Source organism: Ipomoea nil, unplaced genomic scaffold (assembly GCF_001879475.1).
Source record: "Ipomoea nil cultivar Tokyo-kokei standard unplaced genomic scaffold, Asagao_1.1 scaffold1074, whole genome shotgun sequence".
NCBI classification, from domain to species: domain Eukaryota; kingdom Viridiplantae; phylum Streptophyta; class Magnoliopsida; order Solanales; family Convolvulaceae; genus Ipomoea; species Ipomoea nil.
The window spans coordinates 29729-39187 of NW_017617502.1; the positions used below are offsets into that span (position 1 = coordinate 29729).

The window sequence follows — 9459 nt, forward strand, 5'->3', positions numbered from 1 at the left end:
CGCAGCAACGCAGATGCTTCTCTTTTTGCTCTAGCAGCTCAAGTGCATCCCACGGAACCCACATGTTACTCTCAAGCTGTTAAATATCCTGAGTGGCGTGAAGCCATGGACCAAGAATTCAATGCTCTCCTGCATAACCACACATGGTCTCTAGTTCCACCCACTGTAGGTATGAATATTATTGGCTGTAAATGGGTGTTTCGTACGAAGAGAAAGGCTGATGGTGCTATTGAAAGGCATAAAGCCAGGCTGGTTGCGAAAGGTTTTAATCAGGTTCCAGGTCAGGACTTCTTCGACACTTTTAGTCCAGTGGTAAAGCCTACGATTGTAAGACTCCTTCTATCTCTAGCTTTATCATCTGGGTGGTCTATCAAACAGCTAGATGTTCATAATGCTTTTCTGAATGGTAATCTGGCTGAAACAGTTTATATGAAGCAACCCCCTGGTTATATTGATGCTAACTTCCCGAATCATGTTTGTTTGTTAAAAAGATCTCTGTATGGGTTAAAACAAGCTCCCAGAGCTTGGTTTAATCGACTACATACGTTCTTACTATCGGTTGGCTTTCAAGCATCCAAGACAGATGTCTCTCTGTTCTATTACTCTAAAGACTCTGCTTTGGTTTATCTATTGGTGTACGTGGATGACGTTCTTGTAATGGGAAGTGATCAGGGTATTATGTCTCAGCTCTTGTCCAAACTGTCTGCTACATTCAAAATCAGAGATCTTGGTGAACCAAATTTTTTTCTGGGTATTGAAACAGTTAAGAGTGACAATGGGATTATTTTATCTCAACAACGGTATATGAATGATATTTTAAAACGGGCTGGAATGTCTGAATGCAAACCCCTTTCTACACCTATCTCTGTCTCGAAAACTGTCCCCTTCAATTCAGATCTATATGATGATCCCACACAGTACAGGAGTTTAGCTGGAGCACTGCAATATCTCACTGTCACACGACCTGACCTATCCTTTGCAGTTAATCAGTTATGCCAGCATATGCATGCTCCCACCATATCACACTGGGAGCAGCTCAAACGGGTACTCATGTATGTTAAGGGAACAGTTGATCATGGTTTACGCATACGACGGTGCTCATCTAGAGACATTCATGCTTTCTCTGATTCTAATTGGGCTGGTTGTCCTGACGATCGAAAATCCAGGATTGGTTTTGCTGTTTTCTTGGGGAGTAATCTTATATCATGGGTTTGTAAGAAACAGAGAACTGTTGCCAGGTCATCCAATGAGGCTGAATACAAAGCTCTTGCAGATGTTTGTGCTGAGGTTCTATGGATTATGTCATTATTGCGTGAGATACAGATTCCGGGTATTTCCATTCCAAAATTATGGTGTGATAATCTAGGAGCTACATATATGAGTGTCAATCCAATCTTTCATGCCCGCGCATGTGGAGATTGATTATCATTTTGTTCGTGATCGAGTAGCTTCGGGCGATATCCAAGTCAACTTCATCTCCACAAAGGATCAACTTGCTGATATCTTCACCAAAGCTCTGCCTGGACCTAGATTTTCTTCCTTAAGGGACAAGCTACAGGTTACTAGTATACACTGTGCTTGAGGGGGAGTATTAGGACTCTATGTATATGAGTCTGTTTAGAACTTCTTATCCTTGTCACACTGTGACTCTCTACTTTTCATTGTCACACTGTGACTCTCTATTCTATATATTCACATCATCTGATCTCATTGTAATCAAGTTCAGAAAATATAATACAATCAGTTCTCATCGTTTGATTAATTAGCTTTTTGTAACTCTTAAAATGCTAAAATTTAAACAACTGCTCAAAACAACTTTTTCAATTAGCTTTTCAAGAAAAGAAATTATAGCAAACGGTTATCAGCTAACATTCTTTAATTAACCCAATCAGCTAACAGCCATTTACCAAACAGGGCCAACATCTTAGATTTGATTCCTTGGACTAATTTAAGAATATTTGTAAATTTCATTGTAAATCTTCTTCTTCATTTTTTTTTTTTTGAACAAAGAAAGGGACAAAACCCGGGGTTAGACTAGTTAACATTCTGAGGGTTGCCCCACGAATAACTCGGGAGCCAACTATATCCTCCCAAAGCAAGTCCTCGACATACACAGGTTGGCACTCAAGAATCCTAGTCCCAATATCATGGTCCAAAGCGGCCGAAGCAAGGCGATCGGCTACTCTATTGTAAATCTTCTTTAATGCCTGCTATATACTTTCTCCAAAAAAATAGAGATGAATTCTGGTGCGGAGAATGTCCTAATTATAGATTATAGTTATAGATGAAATGTTAAATTAGTATTTTTTTTTTTTGAAAACCAATAATAGCACAGCATTAAATCAAATGTTCGATACAACTCGAAATAGAAGAAGTCCAAACAATGGGACCAGTTTGAGAACGAGCCGCCCTAGCTAAAGCATATGCAACTTTATTCACTGATCTAGAGATAAACTGAATAGACACATTAATAAAGTGTCGTTGAAGAAATCAGCACTCCGCGAGAACACATCCTGCATACGTATGATCTGGTAGAGAAGCCTTAAGCAAATTACAAATATTCTGACAATCCGAATAAACCGTAGCTTGCATGATACCCTTCTCTTTAACCCATGACAATGCCTCCTTCACTGCAAATGCTTCAGCTAAATGAACTAGTATTTAGTACATATATTATTGTGTGTATATCATATTAATATGTTTAACATATTTTATATGTAATAATCAAGTATATATTTTACTGTCAGTGTTTGAATTCTGTGTCTGTGTAAGTAATCAAATATTAATATCATTGTCGATGATGGAATGCCAGGATTGGATAGTACTTCAAACAAAGGTAAGTCTAAAGAATTTACCTCTTATGAGTGGATTTTTTTTTACAAAAGTTGGAGTTGGTGAAGATGGCCGGTATTCAAAGGGTAAAATGCAATGGTTGTTTAAAACTATTTAAATCTAGGGGAAAACAATATGGAACTTCTACATTAAGGAGACACAGACATATGTAAAATGTTAAAGTATCATGATCTTAGGCAAATGTTTGTTAATAATGAAGGCAAACTTGCATCTAGAAAAGTATATCAAAATGTTCATATCTACTAACCCATTGAGTCACCGTGATTTACATCCTCCCACATGCTTTGTCGGGTTGGAGTGTGGGGAGCCCTTAGGGTTGGTGGGGATTCAGCCATTTTGGGATAAGTATATCAAAATGTTGCAAGGGAGTTGTTAGCTTCTACAGTCATCAAACATGGTTTACCATTTTCATTTGTTGAATATGATGGTATTAGTGTCTTGTATCTCTAGAAACACACTTGTGTCTACATTACCAAACTCTACTTTCAAGAAAAAGATATGTTCAAACAAGTGTTGGCAAATATCAAAAATAGAATTTGTTTAACTTCTGATGTATAGACTGCATGCACTAGTGAGGGATATATTTGCTTAACCTAGCACTTTGTTAATGGGAATTGGAAATTGAATAATAAGATACTTTGTTTTGCTAAAGATGCCCCCACCACACACAAGAGTTGAATTAGCTGCAAAAATATATAAATTTTTGAAAGGATGGGAAATTGAAAGAAATGTGTACCTTTTGACATTTGATAATGCATCTTGTAATGATACTATGCAAAACATTTTAAAGGAACAATTAGCTTTGAATGATAGTTTGTTGTGTGATGGAGAGTATTTTTTCATTCGTTGTTCAGCCCATATATTAAATCTCATTGTTCTAGAGGGGTTGAAAGTGGTTAATTCAGTTTCGCATAAAATTAGAGAGTCCGTCAAATACGTGAAAGGTTTTGAGGGTAGGATGAAGAAGTTTGAAGAATGTATAAGTGCAGTTGATAGCATTGATACTAGTATCTTTTTTGAGATTGGATGTGGTTACTAGGTGGAACTCCACATATTTAATGTTGGATAGTGCTATTAAGTACAAACAAAAGGTGGACTTCCAACATTGTTAATAGCATTATCCAACATTAAATATGTGGAGTTCTACTTACTAACCACATTCAATCTCAAACCAATACTAGTATCAATGTTACCAACTGCGCTTATACATTCTTCAAACTTCTTCATCCTACCCAAAGAATCTTTCACATATTTGACGGACCCTCTAATTTTATGCAAAGCTAGATTAGCCACTTTCAACCCCTCTTGAAGAATGAGGTTTAATATATGGACCGAACAACAAATGTAGATAAACTCTCCATCACACACAAACTATCATTCAAAGCTAATTGTTCCTTTAAAATGTCTTGCATAATATCATTACAAGATGCATTATCTAATATCAAAGAGAACACATTTTTTCAATTCTCCATTCTTTAAAAAATTCATATATTTTTGCAGCTAATTCAACTCTTGTGTGTGGTGGGGGCATCTTAACAAAGCAAAGTATCTTATTATTAAACTTCTAACTCCATCAACAAAGTGCTAACCAAATATATCTCTCACTAGTGCATGCAATCCATACATCAAAAGTTAAAAAAATTATATTTTTGATATTTGTGAACCTGTTTGAACATATCTTTCTTTTTTTTTTTTTTTTGAATTAACATATCTTTTTCTTAAAAGTAGAGTTTGGTAATGCCAGACACAAGTGTGTATCTAGAGATACAAGGCACATCAAGATTCAAATACTTTCTACCATTTTCTAATAACATCATATTCAATAAATGAAACACCTTTGCGACATTTGGATCTACTTTCCTAGATGCAAGTTTGTCTTCATTATTAACAAACATTTGCCTAAGATCATGATACTTTTTATACTAAAAAAAATCATGATACTTTTAACATTCTACATGCCTTTGTGTCTCCTTAATGTAAAAGTTCTATATAGTTTTCCTCCAAATTTAAATTCTTTAAACAACCATTGCATTTTACTCTTTGAATACCGGCCATCTTCACCAACTCCAACCTTTGTAAAAAAAAAATTCACACATAAGTTCTTTAGGACGTACCTTTGTTTAAAGTATTATCCAATCCTAGCATTCCATCATCGGCAATGGTATTAGTAGTTTGGTTTACAATAGTTTGGTTCAAAAACACAGAATTCATCACGAGCATACACTGACAGTAGAATATATACTTGATTATTACATATAAAATATGTCAACATATTAATCTGATATACACACAATAATATATGTACTAAATACTACTTCAACATCTCTATACACTGTAATATGTAAATTATGTAAAGCATATATACACTAACCAAATAAAAAATCAACAATTAAATAAAATTAATTAAATTAAAGGGTAAGAAAATAAATTATCTGGTTGTTGTTGAATGTTGTTGAATGTTGATGTTGGACGCCTGGACTGTTGTCGGCTAGTCGGAGACTTGGAGTGGTATCTGCTGTCCGCCTGAATTATTGACCTGTTGTCTACTGTGACAGGGGACGAGAAAAATAGTGAACCGAAGGTGGTTGGCAAGTAGGTGGCCGCAACAGAGGGAGAGTTTGAGAATGAAGAAACAACAGAATAGGGAAATTAGGGCTGGGCAATGCGCTTCTAATAACAATAATAATCAGTATTCATTTTAAATTCAACAACAACAAAAAAAAATAAAATAAAAGGGGGGGGGGGGGGGGGGGGGGAGTGTGAGACTAACCCCGCCCCGCCCTTTTGGCAAGGCATGACAAACTAGTCCGACGGACTAAGCCCGTTTTGATGTCTATAATCCATCGAGGGTAACAAATCTTAGAACCTAATCATCAATTGGAAGAAGTTGTTCAAGGCAGGCAATTAGCATAAAAACAATATTGTAGAAATTGACCTAAGCGGCCGCCAAGCAATTATTATTGCGTGGATCGTAGTCCACACACTTATGTACTCCGTATAGCACCACCAAAATGATACGAAGTATATTGCCAAAACCATCTGTATGTTTAAGAAGATAAGTATAAAGAAAACAATTTAGCTTAAAACTAAAAATATGTCCAAATTTGCACAAAATTAGAGTCCTCAGAATTTGTCTTCAAATGATGAAAAATTGGGCATTAGATATATGCTGAAATCAAATATAAACTATTTTTAGAAGTTAAAACCTTGTTTTAGAAAAACCATCACACAAGGATAAGAGTTTCCCAAACAATACTCAGTTACTCACACTGCACTGTAGTTGATGATTTTTTTTCAGAAATAGAAGGTTTGGTGGCATTCTTTGGTTTCACACATCTGAAGTATTGAGGCTCTGTTGGCTCATGGCAGCCATTAAAGATTGCAGTTGCACCTACAATAAATAAGGCTCCTACTTCGGGAGATAATCAAAACAACAAAAAATCTATATTCAATTATCAATCATATTATAGAGGCATTGATAATTTATCAAATTTAGAAAATTACAATGTCTCAAAAATACATGCTTTTCATTGTAAAGTCAAATAAATTAAATATCTATCCTAAGATGAAGCAAGATGTTCAATAAACAGAGTACAACATGACACTGCTAGAAAGAAATCCCAATACTCTTCTAAGACATCTTAGTTTTAAAGACCCGAACTCAGATATTACAGTTCAGACAAAGATCTGAGCAACATCTTTCCCCAAAACCATATAGATGAGTTAGATCATTATAAAAACAGGAATAATGTGCAAACTTAGATGCTAGAGGCCAGAGAAGGTTTGTCGGGTCAACTTGTAATATGAATTACTTGATGAAATTGTTGTTCTTTCCTAATCTTAACTTTCAGATTGCACTTAGAAAAGAAACACAGAACGACTAGTACTAAGCATTAAAAAATGAAATAAGCCTGATCACACAAGGCCTACTGTAGAAATAATGGAAAATGATTTACTCAGTGCTGCAGGTAGAAAATCTTTATAATTAAGAAATTAACAGAGGCAGAGGCATAGATAACAAAGGATTCAGGTGAATGAAATCAGTATGCTGGTCACGTCATCACTCTGACGTGTGAAATATAGGTAAATCCTTATTTATTACTCATTCAAATAAATGCTAAAATTTACATTCATCTTTTCATTTAGAAGAAATGATTGATATTATTTCTCATCATCATAACTAGGCCTCAGAAATACTGTTACATCAATTGGAGCTGAATATATTCCAGAGTCTTGCCAAAGAGCAGCAGGAATAAACATTTAAATCCTTTGTTCATATGTTAAAAAATTAAATTCTCAAGCAAAATGTCATCTGTATAGTTTTAGAAAGGGAAGAAGCTTAAGTTCACAGCAAGAATGCAGAATAATGCATAACCTCAAACTCAAAACAGATAGTGGATAGTTCGTACCTTCATTCACAGATCATTTCCAATGGATTCAAAGCAGATCTAGTTCATCTGCCATTGTAAAGCTTCAATTGGAGCCAAAAATCAAAAAAACATAAGAAAATTCTGGAATGCTTATGTATATAATCATGGTCGCCTAGGCAACGCCTTGGTCGCCTAGGCAACGCCTTGGTCGCCTAGGCAACGCCTTGGTCGCCTAGGCAACGCCTTGGTCGCCTAGGCAACGCCTTGGTCGCCTAGGCAACGCCTTGGTCGCCTAGGCAACGCCTTGGTCGCCTAGGCAACGCCTTGGTCGCAAAAAAAAAACTACAAAGGAGAGCATCAATGACACGGCATGCCACTCTGCAAGTAGGGGTGCACTCAAGATTACTAACTAAGATCTAGGGTATACATAAAGGCAGTGATAAATATAGAACGAGTATAACTGCACATCGAATGCACAGTCTCACTAAATTCATTCCATTTCCAATTCATAGTGCTATTAATTCAAGATAAATATTTCCAAAATTTTATACACATTTATGATATGAAAACAAGAGTTGAGCATGCAAAGGATTAATTAAAGGACAGAAACTGAAATATATTCGTCAATTATCAAGCAAACTACAACAATTATTCACAAGAAGCAAAATTCAATTCGAAAAGCAGACAATTTGGGATCTGACCTAACCCGATGAACAGCAGCAAATCCGAATTGCAGGGGAAAAAACAACGAAAAGACATATTACGGGTTTGTGCGTGAATCTAACGAACCGCATACGCAACAGCAAGAGCAATAGCTAGGCGTTAGATTCACGCAAAAACCGAAATATGCCTCTTCTCCATACCACTTCCTCTCAATTTCTTCTAGTTGATGAGCTTGATCTTGACTCGCCCAGGGATGAGTCGTCTAAAATAGGGCTGCCAAATATTCGTGGGCCTAACGTGTGAATCCAGCCCAAGTTGACTAGCGCATCTGTAATCTAGTTGATCCATTCAACTGCTCCTGGCCATGGAAATCGGATCCAATGCTTATGGAGCGTTATGCCATGGAATGGTGAACACGGTTCTACCGGTGTTAGTACACCGTTATTTTTTAACTTTTTTTTCTTTCATAAATTATGAATCCATGCCTGCACATTCACTTTGGAATCATGCCTACACATTCACTTTGGAACCATGAGATTATGAATTTTATGTTATCAGATTATGAATTTTCTGTTATGCGATTATGAATTTTCTGTTATGCGATTATGAATTTTCTGAAAATTCATAATCTCATAACAGAAAATTCATAATTTGATCAACGCACGCCGTTAACTCCACATCCACGAATTTTATTTTTTTACCTAAAAACGACGTCATTTGGCCTTGTGTTCATCATTCACGGTGAACACGTTTCCATGCATAATTTGTCAATGCTTATTAGGTGGACCATGATCTATGGGTAAATAATTGTGTGTATCGTAATTCAATAGTTATGCAATGGAATTGGGTAGAGTCCACCTCCTGAGTCAAAATACACAATTAGATGGATTTGAGTCAAAATATATAATTTATATACTGAACTAGTTTATATTTATTGCGCGATTGAGATAATGCCTAATGTTTCATTTTTTATTTTTAAATAAGTACTTTAAAGTATATTAATACAAGATTATATTGAAATTGTGTATGCATAGATAATTGAATGTTAAATTTGCGTATTTAAATAGACAATTTTAAGTTTACAAATGCAAGATAATATAGTCAAGATTGATTATAATTGTCAATAAAATAATTGCATATGTATAGTTGAAACCAAATACGGGACATAAAGGAGAGCAAATAAAAATTAGGGCATAAAATATTAAATATATACTAATATTGAAGAGCTAACTGCTATTTGCCAAACAAGGACATTCCTACTTCAATTTGGTGTGTGATTTGAATAATCTTTTTTGTCAATAAATCTCCCAAGTAGTTAATAAGATTAATTTAATTATATTTTTATTTTTTAAAACAATTATTATTATTATTATTATTAGTAGTAGTAGTAGTGGTAGTAGTAGTAGTAGTATTTTTATTATAATATTAGAATTGTTCATGCATATATAATTGAAGAGCAAATACCAAATTTAGTCTCACGAGTATTAGCAAAATGACGATTTTGGTCCACATATTTAATTCATACCAGTTTTCATCCACGACTATTGCTTTAGTACAAATTTTAATCCACGAC

The 9459-nt window shown here is 35.1% G+C and overlaps 2 long non-coding RNA genes across 2 annotated transcripts; both read right to left on the minus strand.

Annotated features, from left to right (window-relative positions):
• Positions 1-5137: 5137 nt before the first annotated feature.
• Positions 5138-5881, minus strand: LOC109182558. The gene is made up of 2 exons (XR_002054382.1): positions 5789-5881; positions 5138-5399 (listed from the first exon to the last, which is right to left on the minus strand). It is a non-coding gene; the product is annotated as an uncharacterized LOC109182558 (long non-coding RNA).
• Positions 5882-6458: 577 nt separating this feature from the next.
• On the minus strand, positions 6459-8201 carry LOC109182557. The gene is made up of 2 exons (XR_002054381.1): positions 7925-8201; positions 6459-7310 (listed from the first exon to the last, which is right to left on the minus strand). It is a non-coding gene; the product is annotated as an uncharacterized LOC109182557 (long non-coding RNA).
• Between the last annotated feature and the right edge of the window lie 1258 nt (positions 8202-9459).